Source organism: Opisthocomus hoazin, chromosome 4, assembly GCF_030867145.1.
Source record: "Opisthocomus hoazin isolate bOpiHoa1 chromosome 4, bOpiHoa1.hap1, whole genome shotgun sequence".
Classification (NCBI taxonomy): domain Eukaryota; kingdom Metazoa; phylum Chordata; class Aves; order Opisthocomiformes; family Opisthocomidae; genus Opisthocomus; species Opisthocomus hoazin.
In genome coordinates this window covers 1,038,218-1,056,396 of record NC_134417.1, presented here as the reverse complement: position 1 = coordinate 1,056,396, position 18,179 = coordinate 1,038,218, and the positions used below count along the sequence as shown (strand labels likewise).

The window sequence follows — 18,179 nt, the reverse complement described above, 5'->3', positions numbered from 1 at the left end:
AATTAAAGAAACTAAGTAGCAGAAAAACAAAAGTACATGTGATACGGTCAAGCACAAAAACCATACTAAGATCTAAAAGCTGCAAGGAATAAGGAGAAGAGGAAGCAAAGCCAACAAAAAAGCAAAGTACTGAACATCCTCACCACTTCATCTTGTCTCCCTAAGCTTCAACTACCAAAAATTACAGGTGTTATTTAACAGTGAAGAGCCTCTGTTTTAGGACAGGATGTTTGAAAAGCAGCATAGCTTCGGTTCTACTTCTAAACAGCCAGTTCTACTTTTAAAAGCTATCTATACAAGGAAGTCTCTAACTGTTCTACCTGTAAGAAAAATCCTGCATTAAGAACTACCATGGTGCACTCAAAACCAGCTGGAAGCAAAACCTCAAAGTCTTTCCCAGGCATTTTGATGTACAAATGAGCTCTCTTTTCCACTATCACATCTCTTCAGGATGAACACTGGTACCGCTTCCACCAGACTTCTGGAGCCTGCTCACACAATCTGCAGAATAACCTCGTGCTCTTGCCCCAAGAAACACGCTCTCTGTATTTCAGTCCACTTGTCACAAACAGCACATTGAGTCTCCACCCCTTCAGCACCCCCAAAAGAGTTTTGCTTTCTATTGGGAGAAAAATGAAGAAAAACAGGAAAATCATACTCCACAATCATATATCTTGAGGAATGTAAATTTAGCCTCACTTCTCATTGTGTCCTACAAGCAAAGTTGTCTAAATCGGACTACGAATAAAAGTCAGAGAACTCAAAAGGCTCCTCCAGGGCTACCACACGCTACTTCAGCGGCGGCTGAAAACATCCATACAAAAACTTTCCTTGACCCTTACAATAGCTTTCACACACACAAAAAGAAGTCTCACAGCCTCACTCACACATGTGGATAAGCAGGGAAAACATGCTCTTTGCAACCACTGCCTGTGCAACTTGCATGAAACTGAGTACACTGCTGCTGTCCCTCAGAAGCTCCTCAACAGGGAGGGAGGACCAAGCAAAGAGGACCCTCTACTGGATCAGTACAAGTCCAGTGCAGGTGTTCAGACAAAGACCCGATTTACACTTAAACAATAACTTCAGAAACACAAAACAGACGCCTGATCTGCCCGTGTTCCAGCACTGCAGAGTACAAGCAGGCTGCACAAGCATGCCTGGTGATCTACTAAGCCACTTACTAGAGTACCAGATCGCGGTGCATACGCTGGGGCATGTGGATTCCCATGTGTTCGGGTGCTTTCCCACTACACACGCTCGCTGGTCCGCTGTCAGCGTGAACAGAAGGTGCTCTAAAGAGTAGATTCAGAGCATCTCCGCAGCTTTTGCAGACGTATCCAAACCATCTCACCCTTCTCCCATATGGTCTTCTCTGACATACTGTATTTCACAAAAGTGGCGCCCCAAGAAATCCCAGCAACAGATCACAAAACCATTCGCCCATGAAGTGTGTTTTTTATTGCCTTCTCTTTTCCCATGCCCTTTAAACATACTTCAAGGAAGTAAGAGTTCAAGGAGGAAGTCTCTCACCTGTAGCTAGAAAAAAACCCACTATGTGTCAGAAAGTGGAGTTACTCTTTACTTACCAACAGCTAGTTAGGTTTGCCTTACTACCAACAACACACACAGCATTAACAGCCTGGCCCCTACTAGAGCAGTGGTTAAGTTTACGGCCACACTTAAAGCAGGAAAGGGGACAGGCACCTTTTACACCGTACACAAACATCAGTGGCATTACTTGCAAGCCCACCATTTTCTGCATCCAACTTCATCTGTACCCAAAAATGCAAGTCAAAGCCCTTCAGAGGAATAAAACTGTATCACAAAGCATCAGACAGACATTAATTGACTGATTTGCTGTTCAGTGCTTGACGAGCTAAGTCAACATAACAAATATTCAAGCAGCTTAAAACCCGCCAAATAGGGATTTAAATGGAAAGTATGAATGCAGCAAGAACACCTAGGTAAAAATCTCTGTAATCCATCATCCTCACAGAGGAATTCTCAACCTTCCAACCAAAACTGGACACAAAAATTCCTTCTCAGAAACACCTGATTATCTAGTAGTTATGATGTGGTAACATTATGGGTATAATAGAGTGTCTACAGGACACTCGTGCCAAGTGTTACACAACACCTTGCTAAGCACATGATGTTCCCTTTTAACATAGGCCAGTCATAGCAACCCTATATAAAACACTACAGTTGATATAGACTAGTGACAATTTACTTGTTCTACTGGCTAGTGGTAACCTACTTGCTTTCAGACCACAGCACATAGAACTCATCCCACAGTAACTTGCTCATGTGCTTACACTTTAAGAGACCAAAAAAGCTTTTCTGCAGCAAAGCACATTTTAATATGCAAAGATGTTACAGAAATAAGGGTGTGGCCAGAACCCAGGAAAAAGAAAACTGGTTTATCGGTCTCCATCTAAACCAAACACTTCCTAGTCATAATAAAGTCTGAGGCAGAAGAAAAATCTAGAACTCTACTTCCAGTCAGTTTCCCCATTTCACTCTACTCACGCACTGAGGCTAAACTCCATCAAAATCTCAATTTACTCAAAAAATGTGATGCTTCACAGGGGAAATATATTACTATAAAAACGTATTGTCCCGGGACAGGCTCAAGTAAGTTTGTTTGATAAACTGAGTTGTTACATATTTCAATGTTACAACTGGGGGGGGAAGCTCAAAAGTATGCCAAGAGCTGCCACAATAAGCTGCCTCTTTAATGCCTCTCTGTGGAAATCCAAAAGGAATAAGAGTAAGCTGTAAAAATGCACATTACTTAGATTTTTATACATAGCATTCATGTGTTAGAACAAATATAGGAAGCCTACAACAAGTCCTACCAACTGCCAAATAAACAAAAAGCCCAGGAAAACCATGTTGTCTTTGGATGATAAATGAAACCAGAAAATTTGCTGAATCTGAAGAAAGTGCACAAAACCCAAAACCCCGCTTCCCATGCCTTTAGCTTCTGGACTAGGTCAAGCCGAACTACACTTCACTTCTTCACAGCGCAGGACAGGCCACGCTACGCTCCTTCACTGCACAGTGTCGGACACTTACGCCAACTACCCCAGTAAAGCATTCTCCCTTCTACCTTGAAATAAACACCTGAAATGGCCAGAGGCCCACCAAAACTGAAGGACACTGCTTTTTTCTTCTACTCTGGGCCAAAGGCCCTCTCTTTTCCATGACATCTTACTAGTGAGGCAGGCACACTCCACAGTGCAGAAGGACTCCACACCTCAGGACAGTGCCCTAATCACCAGGCTAACAGCAAGCCTTGGATGAAGTGAGGACACTGTCAAGTTCTCCAGTGAAACCTCCTCACTTAGCAGAAATAATGCAAGTTTCAGTAAGAAAGGGCAAAAAGAAAGATCACAAGAGCATGCAAACACACAGAAGCACAAGCAAGCAGGAACTTTGTGTTACAGTGCAACAGTGTGGGCACTCTCCCCAACACGAATCAAATTCTAGGCCCTGCTCCCAGATTTTGTATTCAAGAGCCACAGTACCAAGTGCATCAACAGCACTGCGCCCAAGGCTGAGAAGATCAGTAACACATACAGACACCGAGGCACCCTACAACGTGTGAAAAGTTTGAGTTTCGTCAAGTTCAATGCCCTCAAACCATCTGACATACCACAAGCTGTGTTTATGGAATGGGCCACACCATCAAGGCCTCAGTCGTCAGCTTGACATCCTTAAGTTCTTTCAACAGCCTTACGTTACCAAAACCAACCATGCAAGCAGATATTTGTCACAACCATCACTGCGATTAATTCAGATTTTACCTTGACAATGAGCAAAAGCCAGCTCCCAGAGACAGCTGCAGCTTTGGCAAACGTTAGCTAATGAACATTACTTGTCACCTGTAAACAAACTCTGTGCTTAAAACGACACTGGCAACTTGGAACAGCTTCTCACTGTACTAAATCGGTTCTTTACTCTATTTCTGACTTGACGGGACAATCTTACCGCTAGAATCATAAGAGGATTTCCACCTTTTCCCCTTTACTTGTAAACACATAGTGGTAGCTATTGAATCCGAGATGTGCAAGACAGTAAATCTCAGTTTTACACTTGGAAAAGAAAAAAAAGACATCTCGCAGCCTAAAAACATAAACTAACATAGTTCTTCAAAATCCTTCGCAGGCACCGTCTCAGCCAAGTCACTGGTTCACTGGGACACCATTTCCAAGCACCCCTGGCCTCGCACCGACCCCTCCGGGGGCTCTGCGGCGCCGTACCCCCTCCCGGCCTGCCACAAAGGGCCAGCTCCAAAGCGCCAGCCCGGCCGTCACCACGCCGCTCGCCCACCTCCACGAAACCGTACTTACATAAACTGTTTTGTAACCGCGCGTGCAACACCACGCAACCCGTGTCAGCAGGGCCCGGCCCCGCGGCCTCAGCGAGCCGGCCCGCCCCGGGCCCCGCGGGAAGAGGCGCCCCCGGCACCTGCCGCCCGCTCTGCCCGCGCCTCCCGCGCCCAGCAGCGCTGCGGTTCCGCCGCTCACCGCCGCGCCAGCCCCCCCGGGAGCGGCCCACACCGGCCGCTCCGCGCCCACCGCCCCGGCTCCGCGCAGCCTGCGCCCGTTTTCGCCCCGTCCAGCCAACGGCGCTGACCTTTCGCACAGACGCGGCCGCAACCCGCGCCCCGCCGGGGACAGCGGAGGGACCGGCCCCGCCGCCACTGGGCCCCACACGGGCCGTGGAGCCCGCCACGGCCCCCACCCCCCGCCGCCCCTCAGCGGCCCCGTCCCGGCCTCGCGGCAGCGGGGTTACGTAACCCCGGCCCAGCGGGTGGGGAGAGCCCCCCCACCGCCCGCCACCACCGCCGCCCGGCCCCGCCACGGCGCCCGCGGACCCCCCCGGCCCCGGGCGGCGGCGGGCAGAGCGCCCGGCGGAGCCCGACTCACCGCGTCCACCCAGCCCGGCGCGGCCCGGCACCGACTTCATACAGGCAGAAACGTGACTGAGCGCGGAGAGCCCGCCCCGCCCGCGTGCCCATTGGCCGCGGGAGCGTGACGCCAGCGGGGGAAGCGAGCGGGGGCGGGGCGAGCACCTCCCTGATTGGCGGCGCCGGACGCCGCTCATTTTACATAAGCCTCACGTGTGGCACCATGTTTCCACCGCCAGCCACGATCGCCTCCGAGCCTGCCCCTCCCCCCGTCCCCTCCCCCGCCGCGGACGCGTCCGCGCGCCCTCACCGCCGGTACCGCACCGCCTCCCGCCGCTCCGCTCCGGTCCCGGCTGCCCCGCTCCGCCCGGACCCCCACGTTTCCCCCCCGGGGCCACCGGTCCGCGGAGGGCAGGGGTTACATCACCCCTGAGGGGAGCGGCCCCGCCCCGCTCCCTCGGAGCCGCCCGTGACGTCAGCGCGCACCCGGCCCGGCGGGAGGGAGACTGTCGGCGGCCGGCCGCGCGCTCGCCGGCTGGGGCGGGGCGGGGCGCGCGCCCGGCGCCCGCTGAGGGGAGGGGCGATGAAGGGGTCGCGCGCTGCCGGCGGGAAGAGGCTGCTCTGGAGCCGGCTCGCGCGCGCCGCCGGCGGCCCGGCGGGAGCGCGGGCTGAGGGAGCGGGCGGCCGGCCCGGTGCGGGGCTGCGGACGCGCTACTCGCCGTGTGAGGCGGCGGCCCGCGGCCGCCCCAGGGGCCCAGCCGGGGCCTGCCGGTGACGGCTCGGCGCCCTGCCGTGAGGGCGGAGCCGGGTGCACGCCCGGAGGCGTCGAGGCTGACCCCGCCCGGCGCGCCGAGGGGTCGGGCCGCGGGGCCCGCCAGCGTGGGGCTGCTCCTGGCGCCGGGGCCGGCGGTTGGCACCGCGGAGACTCGGAGGTCCCGAGGCACCGGAGGTGTGTCCCGTCCTGCTGGGGGAAACGCGTTCCTGGCACGCTGGTTACCATAGGGTTACTTTCCAAGCATATAAGAAACAATCTTTCATCTTTATTCCAAAAAATTAAACCTTTCCTCCTCCTGTTCAGGCAAAACAGAGAGTACTGACATTTCCCATCCCACAGTAAAAATAAACAAACAGAAAGTTCAAAAGTTTCTCGCGGTGCTGGTCCCTCAGGTTTTTGCTCAGGCCCCTGTGCCGTCCCGCACTGGAGGCCCGAGCTGCGGCAGCGCAGCGGTGAGGCTGCCCGCTGCAGCCCAGTCCAGCGGGCTGCCTGGCACTGTGCTGGCCGCCGCGCCTTCCGAGGCCCAGCAGAGCCAGCGGCAGCCAGGAAGTTAACGACGACTTACCCACATTCTGAATTTCCTTCATCTTCAGAATCGTACGTGGCTGTGCAAAGAAGGAGCGGAGGATGTGCCAAAGCTCCGTGAGGACTGGTGCAAACACAGCCGTCTGGCGTAGCGGCGTTTTTACACTCGCTGCATACATGCAGTTGCCCCATAGGATGTCACACAGCAGCGAGCCATCAGGGCTTCCAATGTTTATCTGCAAAATGAGGTTAATGCCGCTTCCCTCCCTCACTGTGGTGTTAGGGATAAGTCCATTAGGTACACAGATATTTAAGCTACGACTGTTACAGAAACAGCCTGTGAGTAGAGCACTGTGGAGTATTTAACTCCTGGAGAGGAGAGGGGGTGGGCAGCCGGAAGCATTAGGACCAGATTCTGCAACTGGATTTGTTGCGATGCACAAGTCAGCTTATCGGGATCCCATTCTTAGTTTGCACTCCTCTGAGGAGTCTAATTTAAAGACTAATCCTAATTAGATGTTCTCTGTTTAGTTTGGTCAACTTGTTGTTAGGACTTCACATCCAAAATTCCATCGTCTTTTCTGTTAAAGTTCTCTGGTTTAGGGTTGATTGGGTTGGAGTGATGTAGAATGACGTTCCTGGTTTTCATGGGCTGTTGTTTTTCATGTCATGTGCCAAAAATACCCATCTGGCTGTGTGCTAAAGGCTATACCTCTTGGCACGTCAACCAAGGCAAAACTTTGAGGACTCCCCCGCCCCATCAGAGTGCAAGCATGAGGAGCTGGAGGCAAACGGTGGCACTGCACTAGAGCTGAGTGGGTTTCCAGAACAAGCAGAGTAGGAGACACATTCACCACGGTAGCAGAGCATGCCCGTTCTAGCAGGCGAACAGTAGTCACCGCACCGGATACAGCCAGTACCTTTTTTCCATCCTAGTGACTACCAGAGGCATTACTTTAGTTCTGTGTATTTTACAAGGATACTAGACAGTAATTTCAATCAAGCTTACAGGAATAATTTTTAAGTTCTATCCCCACCACCTTTTAGTGTTTATAGCTTTCTGTTTAATTTACCAAAAACGGGGGAAAACAGTGTTACTCAAAATACGATTGTGCATCTTCAGTCCCAGTTCCAGTTCCCAGTTCAGTCCAAATTTTTCTATTGTGCCAATTTTCCAGAAGTTGCAATCACATGTATAGATAGAAATTATTCCAGGCAACACCACTATGAGATAACAAGAAGGCAGACGCATGGCTTCTGGAGGAGTTAATATTACTACTGACTCAATGGCTCATCTGCTAAGAAACAAAGGAAAAGAAAATGATTACAAAATGCTACAGGACAAAATTGTTTGTTCTGATTTCAAGGTCACTCTACCTAGTAAGTAGCTACAGCATAAGGGTTTTAATAGCAGCATGAGTAAAATATGTTTGCGTGTGCGTACACAAAAAAAGATTGTAACAAAAACATTAAAATGGTTGTGGGTTTTTTCCAGCTTTGTTTATTTTTTTTCCGATTCAGTTGTAACTCTTGGAACATGGTGAGAACAAAATATTCCCATATAAAGCAAGCCCTTTATTTACATCTGTTTCACCATGTAGCACACCACATCTCACACTAACATTCATCCAAAGCGGATTTTGGTTGGTGAGGTGGGCACTGTCCTGCCTTAAATTCTACCTGGCTCCCTCATTTGGTTTTGCACGGCAAATACCTGTCTGTACGAAACACCATGGGAGACAGCAGGCCACCTGCAGTAGGGTCCAGCCATATGCAGGCAGGTTTGGGCCTTGCCATTTTCTTTTAACTGCACAACTCGCATTGCTCGAACCGCACTGCTGATATGTAGTTTCCCCGTGCTGTTGAACCTCCTCCTTGCCTAGCTTTTTTTCCAGCATAGTATCTTTCTGAAGTCACAAAAGATAAATTGGTAGAACTGGGCCTTCTCTTTTTTCTTTTTTTTTCCTGCAAGGATTTTATGTGGAAAAAAAGTCATTTTGAAAAGCTTCTTTTTATGAAACTCCCCCTGCTTCTCGCACTTTCCAATATTACCAGAACTTTACACACACACACAAAATGCTGAACCTTTTCCCAGCACACTTAAAAAAACAGAATTTTTGCTTAACAAAGTATTTCAATCAGTTCTGATAAGCAGCAGCATATTGACAGTATCAGCATTTGGGGGGGAGAAAGAATCAAGTCTTTCAATGTGAAGGAAAAAGAAGTGAATTGGAGACTTCCTGAAAGGCTGTCTGAGGATTGCTTGCTTGGGTTTGCTTACCGTTAAAGAAAGAGTGTTCGTCTTTTTCAAGTCACTATGCTTCCCTATCGACTTGTCCACTTGCAGAAGTTACCTGTTGTAAGTTATAGTGCAGCACTGATGGAACTGTATATTGCTCAAAAAAACAAAAAAAAAATCAATATTTTGCAGCTGGAGCCCACATATAATTCTTCATTTCCTAAGTCTAATTACTCATCATTTGCAGTGACGCTAGGAGTCATTGATTCTTGCAAAGATCCGGAAAGGCTTTTTTGCTAATGAGCTAAAGGCGTCACTGTTCCTGTCTGTACAGACAAAGGATGAGGGACGGAAAAAAACCACTTTCCTCGTTACCAGTGAATATATGGACAGGTTTTTCTGAAAGCATTACAAAGTGTAGGAACAAACCATAACAAGCAGAAAGATAGCAATATCCATACAGTCTTGAAAACTCTTTGATTAAAATGTAAAGGAACGTAACAAAAGTGATGAAGAACTCCAACTCAGGCAGCAAGTTCCTGATAAGTGCTGCAGCTCAGACAGCCTTTGCAAGGATGGGTGTATGGCTGTCCTGCAGCCAGAAAACTTTTCCTAAAGAGTTCTGGGGAATATCGTTTTTCATTCTGTCCCTATTCTTACGGTTTTCTAGTTATTTTTATTAAAGTCAGTTTCTGTTGGCAGCTTTAGTGTAATTGTAAGTTCCAAGTATCTTGAACAGTGACACATGAAGGAGCCCTGAATTGTTCTATTTCAAAATGATTAGAAGGATACAAATGGAAGGGGTGTCTCATCACTGTAACTTCATGTGTTGATCCCCAAGTCCGTTAACATGATTTCAGAAGCAAAATACATCTCTGAGCACTCCAGATTTGGGATCCTGCTGTTAAGTGTGTATTGGCAACTATTTCTCTGCAGTCAGCCTCACAGAACGCTGAAGAGAGCCTGAAATTGAATCCACAGTGCTGAAAAGGGGGTTTAAGCTTCCAGTATAACTCGGAGGGCGCTGGTTTGTGATTTCACAGTCTGCCTAAGGTGATCAAAGGCCTTACACATCCGTCAGAAGGAACAGTCCTACCACCTCCACTGAGTTAAAAATTAGAGGTTATGCAACTGTACTGCCAGCCAGATTAGGAAACTGATTTGACTGAGAACATCCCATGAAAGAAGTTTTTCGTTGGATCACATCACAGCTGCAGGAGCACAAAAGCCAAAACAAAACAGGATGGAAGAACATGGTTTAAGTTGGACCAAGGGTCCAAGACCTATTGTACATGCAGTTACAGAGTTAGGCACTTAAAATGCAATTTGCATGTCCTTAGACTAGCATAAGAGGGCTAGTAAGAGATGCCAGACAGAAGAGTGCATCCTCATTCCTGCCTGCTGTGTTGGGTTTACACACCCTCTGCTGCCCTGAAAGGAAGTGACTACATCAGGCAGGGGTTCACTTCAAAACCATCCGGACTTAGATCCCGAAGACAGCTTTCACAAAGTTTCTGAGCTGGTCTAACATTTCGCTTTCATGAAGGGGAGAGGCAGTGCTGCTCTTCACCCCATCCCTGCCACCACTACCATCTTGCTGCCATGTGCTGATAGTTATGTGGTCTTGACCCTTCCTTTTGCCCACTCTGCTACTTCCTTGGCCCCTCAGTGAGCCAGTTCAATTTGTTCATCTGTCAGAAAGCTTTCCGAGTTAGTTTCCTGCCTGTTAAGCAACTGAATCCCATCCCCTGGTGAGAAAGTACGCTTCTGAGTCCGTGCATGGCATGGACAGGACGTGGGACAGCTCTTTTAAAGGCAACGAGACAGCAGGATAGCATTTCCACGGCTTTTGGTACCCGAGGCATGCTACTTTCTGGATTAAACGTGGCCACATGTAGCAGATGTCCTTCAGGCACCTGGATTCCTCAACACACACCTAAGCAGCCAGGCCTATGACCTGGTGCTGGGCCTGTAACACAGTGTATCCCAACCCTTGACTCTCCACAACCATGGATTCCTGTGCACACTCTTGGTACTGGTTTAAATTGGTTTAAAGTGTGTTTACTGCCCTCCATCACATTTATGGTCTCCTTTTGGACTCGCGTCAGTAGAACGAAGTGTTACCAGTCTCTTGCAAAAATGGAACGAGACACACACCTTGTGTTAAAAGTAGCATAAGGACAGAGAGACAAGATCTGTGTACTGGCTTTCCCACCAGTGAGCGTTTATGCAATCTTTATTAAAAAGTCATTACATAAAATGTTGGACTAGGTCTTGGCACAGGATCGGAGCTGGGCTCTTTCTTGTTCCCAGGTAAGCTCCCAGTCATTGTGCCACAGGGTCACACTGCTGCTCTTAGCTACAAAGAATTTAGAGGCACACTTCCTCCTTAATTTGTCCTCATTTTTAAGCAGCAGATTATAACAGAAACATTTGTAAGAAATTGGATGCTAAGTAGCAGACTAGCTAGAAACTGTTCCAACACACCTACAGCTCTCTTTGCTGCGCAGGCATAGCTTAAACCAGACAATCAGGCATTCCTTCTACTAAGAACACTCATTATAGATCAGTGATTTATAGTCGGCGAGGAAGGAAAAGCCAAATTTTAAACGAGAAAGAGCCTCTTTCTCTATAATTCTGAAGAGTGTCTCTTAATTAAAAACATTTCATTTTCAGATTGAGTTTCCCATTACTGTTCTGCCTCAATTAGTTTTCCAGCATTAGTTCACACGTGAGCTGTTTTGAACTGAACGTTGCTGCTGCTGAAGTCAGTGGAAGCTTGGTTTTGTTTTCAGGAGAGGGTGTATACTGACTGGCTGAGTTTGCTTCAGGAGGAGAAGCCTGACGTACCTGGCCACACTACTGGAAAACAAAGTAGGGATTTGAATAAGCCTTTCAGGCACTGCAGAAGTCCCTTGTGGACCAAGTCAGTTCAAGATACTTCACTAAGCAGTTTCATGGATTATATCCATAAAAAGATCTGAAATTTCTGATAAGGAATCAAAAGAAAAAGAGAAAGGACTGCTCACTTTGCGCCCTGTCATTGATCCCCAGCACCAAGGAGTGAAGGACTGATACAAATTCTATTGATTTAAATAGCTTTGGGAATTTGCTCCGAAGAAGACAGTAACGTAAACAAAGAGAGCAGAAATCTTTCCCATATTTGTGGATTATCTGGTGTTTAATTGATAAGAGCTTAACTACAGTCCTTTCCTCACTGAAGGTCTAGGGAGTCTTTCTTCATCTACCTGATGCCCCAGGTATATAATTTCTTGGAAATTATGTAGCTGAAATATCCTTGGGACTTCTTCCTGTCTGTCACATTTGTAGACCTGGCCAATAAATTTGAAGTTCTCAGATGAATGGGGAAAGGCAAGCAAGCAGACAGAATCAAAGTGATCACGAGCCTTATTTACACAGAAAACCACTAAAATATAGTACTCATTGTCATAATGAGACACATTCTATCCACTTGTAACATGATACTCTGTTAGCAGTAGGAGAACTTTGGAATTCAATGCTTCTGTTGTGTAACTACACAATAGAAGAAATTAAACAAGCAGATTAATTTAGTCAAAAGGGAAAAAGAACCCTTACATTCCTTAAAGGAGAAATGTTAAAGGGCATAAAAGGGAAGCAGGAATTAGTAATCCTAAGCAATTAGCTAATTTTTGCTCATTAGAGGCAAGCTTGCTGTCATCTTAAGGCACTGCGCTACAGGAAAGCTAAGGAAATATATCTGAGAAAAAAGGGGTAGTTAGAGCAAAACAAGAAGATTGAAAGAAATCTTACCTTGCCAAAAGAGCAGAGCCATGAAATATGCCTCCTATAGGCAATTATAAAAATGCTGTGGGGCGCATGGTTTCCTTGGTGGCTGGGTAGAAAACTGAGTAAGCATCACGATTTCTTTTCTTTTTTTCTAGTGGGTCTGAAAAACATATCCAGCTGCCTTTCAGCCCTTTTATCAATCTGGGTAATTTACGATGATTATTTTGTGCCCCCAGCTCTGCTCTTTCACAGTGCATTGCTAACCCGCTATTGTTGTTAATAATGCTGGTAGCCTTTGCTGGCTTGATTTAACACTGAAAAAATCAGTGCTTAGTTAGGGAGGCTGGTTCCTCTCATGCAGTAATAGCATTCGTGTTCTTTTTTAAATGAATACGGTGCAGAGAAAACAGCGACTTGGGGCAGCCTTAGAGTACAGCTGCATTGTAGGGACAGCCTGTGAAGACACACTCAAGCCAGCTTTAAAATACCAGGAACTCCCTGGATAGGTACAGAGCTCCATGCGGAAGCAAAGCCCACCCAAGTTGCTCGGTCAGTGCTGAGGCCTTTAGCCCGCTCTGCGAGGACGTTCCTCAGCCCGTTAGCACAAAGCAGCTTTGGGCAGGCTGGTCTCTACTGCAGTCCTTGCAGCTGGTACCCTCCTGAGCGGCTGGTGCCTAGCAAGTTTGCTGAAGTATTTCCTTTGGTCTTCTCCTGCTCGTGACTACCAGAGAGAGAATAATTTCCCTCTACAGAAAAACTTTATATCTACTTTTTTAGTTTGTGTATGGCTCATGTTAAGAGGAGTAATAAAACCAACATGTGTTTTGACTAAACCTAATGAGTTGTATTTAAACACTAGGGTAATCTACTTCAGCTGTTAACCAAAATGAGTTGCTAAGTTTTATCATCTCTGCTCTTCTAACGTGAATTAGTCCAAGGCATGTGCACATCTCTTCTTGCAGCATGGAATGCAAATTTGAGTTTCAGCAGAATTTCCACCCCCCTGCCACGTATAGTATGTAGTAAGTTACTTACTGTGGCATTTAAGCAACTTTACCAAAACTAAAAACGTAACAACTTTAAAACTAAGCTGTCAGTTTGTCCCTACCTGCAAGGCAAAGAATTTACAAATCAGTCAGGCCAATTTAAGCCTTTCCTTGCCTTTGCCTCTAGAAGGAACAAGATAGGTCTGAACACCAGCAGAATTTGAGGTGTTTCGGCGTAGTCGGAGAGCATGCGTGTGCTGCTCTTCAAGGCACATCAGAAAGCAGACCAAAAAAGGGACAGTTTTAAAATTACAGATTTTGTACTTCACTGGAACCTAATAACCAATGAACAACTTTTCTTGTCATACACTGCCTGTCTACTGAGACAACATCTCGCCTTCTCAAGCTCTGAAATGCAGTTAAAGCGCATTGTGTCACTGTCTAAAAGCTATTACATCACTGCCGACTTGACCATTAAAGCTTGGACTTGGGTGCCTCAGAAATACAGGTCAGTGCTCAAGACCTGAGACATGGCATTCCACAACATGTCAGGAGGCCGTTAGAAGTCACCAGGCCTCAAATCTTGAGATGGAGCATCTTGTAATTCACACTGAGTTAACATGGATGTCAGTTACAGAAGCCAAATCTATTTGAACAAACTTTCCCTAGCCACGTGGTGGATTATTGTACAACAAATTGTGCAGGGAGACCATTAACAAAATATACTTGAAAATTCCACTGTGCCCATCTAGACACAGCCATTAGTAGTGAAGTGAATGCACTCTGTTGTTTTCATCTTGGGATGCCACTGCAAGTTAATTATGTAGGGTCAGTCCACTACAATCAAATCAAAACAATAGGAGAAGACCTAGTAAGAGCAATGATGTATTGCATAGCCAGAAAATTATGCTGCTATTTGCATGTTGTAATAGCTTAATTTGAGATGAAGCCTTAGTTCCACTTATATAATCAAGATTGTTGTTGTTGTTGGCATCAGTGGAGTTGAGATTTTATAATACCAAAAATATTTCACAAATAAAGTTCAAATTTTCAAAGTTTACCTTGACATAATTTCTATTATCTACTTTCTCAAAAACAGCTTTACCAAAGTGATTATTGATACACCACAAGGCAGAGAAGCAAAGACATAGCGGGAATTAATTTCTTAGCCCCTTTTTAAGAAAACCAAGCGTGGAAGTTGAGCACTCTTGGATGTGAAGTTACACAACCGAGCCTTGATAGCTTGGTCAAACTAGACACAAATCTGCTTATTTGCAGAACTCTGTTCTCATCTCCACATAATTATTATTGTCATCATCAGGGGTGATGACCTCTCCTGAACACACCAACATTTTGTGTTTTCAAAGCTTTTTGGTTTTAAATCCAGGACATAGATCTGTTAGTATTGGTATTAGTATTGTTAGTATTGGCGCATTAGTATCTGCTGCTGGAGGTCATGACATTGTGGGGGCTCTGACGTCGTCAGAGGAGCATCGCTGTAGAGGGACAGTTGTTGCAAAAACAGCGCGTGTCAAACATCCTCCTGCAGCGGAGTAAGTGCCGTGCGAGAATGCTGCACAGGGCTGACTGAAGAACTCTTTGTTCTCCCTGCAGTTCTACTTTACTGACTTTGGTGAAACCAGTTATTAAAAGGGAAGGCAGGGAATGTTCTTAAATGAGTCATGTTTGTTCTATGGCTGTCAGACTGCATCTGTAACTGGTTCGGTAGCTCTGCTCAGCTGGTGAGGTCACTCCCATGCAGCACATGACGCAGGGAGCCTTTGTACAGGGAGCTGCAGGCAACATGCTTCGTATTGGCTCCTGACTTCAGAGATGTGCCATGAAGGCGTCAACAGGCACTTCTCCACATTGACGCGGTGTTTTCTGATGCTTGCAAGAGTACAAGAAAGACCTAAAACACAAGAGAACCTTAGAGTCTTTCCTTCTAAGACAAAGGTGCATTTATATTAGACACTTGTGTTTCAAACAAGTGTTGAAAGAGTTTATTAAGGACAAATGGGACAATGTGTTTGTTCAGTCACCCTGGGCAACACCAAACCAGAGAACGCCAGCATGTAGGAGGCAGCCCTGGAAGCATCAGAATACAAAGATCTCGAGAGCTTAGTCAAAGTGTGCAACTGTTGTGGCTAAACCCAGATCTTCTGATTTCTTTTTTCCATAGAGAAGATGGGGAACACAAGAGTTAAATGAAATTATTGAAGAAGTAATAGCTCTTGTAGACAAGAGGGAGAACAGTATTTCTTTCAGCACCATGAAAGAGAGAACAGGTGGGAAGAAGCAGAGAGGGAGAATGAGACAATGCCGAAACCACAAAGGAAAACGCCGTTTAGTTTGAGAATGCTTGAGAAATTTGATGCCTGGGCTGAAGTAACTGATGTACAGGGGATGAAAGAGAGATCTGAAAAACTGTTAAAATGAATACTGGTTACAGCAGAATGGCTAAGCTAAGGGATGGACAATGCAGTTTAATGCCGTATAGACAAATTGTGACCAAATCTGTTTTACATTTGAGATGAAGTCTGACACTGTTAGTCTCTATTGGCATCATTTGTGAAATAAATTCACTAGAACGACAAGCGGTGACTGACAGTGCCCGTGCTGTCAGAGGGCGATGCTGCCTGTGCCAGCTGCCTCTGTTCGGCACTGCCCAGGCAGTGTGATGGAGGGTGGTCACTGCTCGGCTGGCTCGCTGCCCCCGAGCCTGGCACAGCCACGATTCAGAGCACTGCGGCAGGCACTGCTGGCCAGCTAAAACCTGAAAACCCATCTTTCTGGCACTGCAGATACTTAGAGATGTGCCCGCTCTTGTCAACACCTTTTGAGGAGGAGAGAGAGGTTCCACAAATCTCTGTCAGAAGCTCCCACAGATTCTGCTATAGTCTGCAAAGAGAAAACAATCAGGAACAGAAGCTGCTAGTTTGGGTGGATTGAGGTTTGATTCCTCTCTTGTGTCCGAGTCAAATAAGAGCAGACAGGTTACGTGCTGAAGGGCTCTCTACGTATAATAGGGAAGCTCATAACGGGCACAGCTCCACCAAAATGCAGCAATGCTGCGTAGACAGCCAGCTTGGCTTTCTGCCTCTGTAGGGCTTCAGGTTCTAGGGTCAGCTGCAGAAGAATATGTGGGCAGGGTCTTCATCTGGATTAAACACAGACCTGAGGGTACTGCTTTTGCCTACAGCTGAGGTGCCTTTTCTCATCAACAAAGACTGCTACTGTATTTTTTCCATCTAGCTGTGAACCCTAGGCATCTCAAGAATAATAGCATTTTCAACTGGAATTTGTGTTTAAAGAAAACAGAGATGTCTGAGTGGTCAAGAAATGCTGAAGCTGGTGAGTGCAGTAAGCCAGAGTTTGACTTTTGGTATATTAACACCTCTGGGGGAAAAAAAGTCACTGAAACTTTGAGACGTTTGAGGGAAACAAAAGACTGCAATAAAACTGTTAGCTGATTGCCTGCCATAGGCAGTGTCTCCAGCCACCTCGCTATCACCTCGCTAGGCAACGGAGCTATCACTAGGATTTCTTTCGGTGGTAGAGGCAAGAGAATTTGGATCAAATTCATCCTTGAGGATAGTGCTTACTATTGTTTCACCAATGGCAATTTTGTTGGTCCTAAACTACAGAGGTAAGAGATTAAAAGAAAAAGCAACAGGTGGAACACAGGATGATTAGGATGACTGCCATGGAGGCGGGAGGGTAAACGCAGTTGTGAGAAATACTAACACGGTAGTAGGATGTTTCAGGTTTCTTTAATACAGACAGCGAAATGTTTGCCCATTTATCGAGCCTTTGCTTGGACCGGAGTACTGACTGCTGTCCCAATCATAAGTGATGGAAGTGGCAGCTGTGCAGAGATGGACTGTCAGGATGACTGAGGAGCACGTGGGCTAGTCAAATGGAAGAAAAATAGCAAACAAAAGAGTAAGAACAATACACTGTTCCCAGATAGTAACCAGGACTACCTAATTCACCTTCTCAGTCCTTATTTGCTATTTCATGTAGACCACAATATGCACTATATGAAATCAATGATTGCTTTTTCCTAGCTCCTTCATATAGACTAAAAGTGCCCACAATTTATTGCCAAGCATGCTAAGAGTTACCAAGAAAAAAATCTATAGTTTTACTAATAAAGCACTGTCATGCAAGAGGGCATCTTGATGTTACCTGGTTTTGGTGCGTTTGGGCGGGGAAAGATGATACTGTGCCCTTTAATGAGCTGAGTTGGTTTGCAACAAAATTAGAAGAGCTGTTAATAACACCCCATAGGCATGAAGGTGCAGAGCTACCCAGGAGTTACTGTGATGCTTATACACTTTAAAATGTAAGTGTAGTCACTAGGAGGGTGAGAAAAGCAGCTTCCAACTCTTGTCCCTTCAAAGAGCTTAATTCCTCATTAGGAATAATGATGGCAACAGTTACCATGCCCCACTAAGCCCTCACATTAGTGGCCAGCACCAGCTGTTTCAAGTTAAGGCTAAAGATGACCCTGCAAGAGAGTCTGTATCCCTCTCACAGAGAATCCTTCTTTCTTCATTTAAAAAATGTGTCCAAAGTACACCACATTTGTGAACTAACAGTATCTCATGGCAATGAGTTCCCTGAGTTAACTGTGCTCTGTTACCAGGAAAACACATGTTATCATGAAGAAAGTTAAGAATAAGGTCAAATGCACGAAACATATTCTCCCATCTGCTCCTCTTCACAATTCTTGAATGGTTGTACCGCTCTCTCCCCTCCAACTTTTTGTACAGAGTTCTTACTGTTTATACAACAGAAGTTGTTTTTTTCCTATTAGACTGAATATATAAAAACTCAGTGTGAATTAGAAAATCTCAATTTCCAGAAGTCTTTAGCACTTAACACAGAGAGGGAATGAAAGCTGAAGCTGCTTAACTGTGCTTAAACTGTGTGTATTGGGAACAGAAATGATACAAAAAGCAA

At 46.3% G+C, this 18,179-nt stretch overlaps 1 protein-coding gene across 8 annotated transcripts in view; it reads right to left on the bottom strand.

Annotated features, from left to right (window-relative positions):
* PER2 (period circadian regulator 2) overlaps positions 1–5,268 on the bottom strand; it is a 50,138-nt gene extending 44,870 nt beyond the window's left edge. For 6 of the 8 annotated variants that reach the window (XM_075417527.1, XM_075417530.1, XM_075417534.1 and 3 more), the window contains exon 1: positions 4,938–5,010. The gene's annotated coding sequence lies outside the window, so the exon portion shown is untranslated. Of the gene's footprint in view, positions 1–1,184; positions 1,204–4,937; positions 5,011–5,228 lie in introns of those variants that run through there. The other 2 variants (XM_075417531.1, XM_075417532.1) reach the window with 2 other exon arrangements.
* Positions 5,269–18,179: the final 12,911 nt, after the last annotated feature.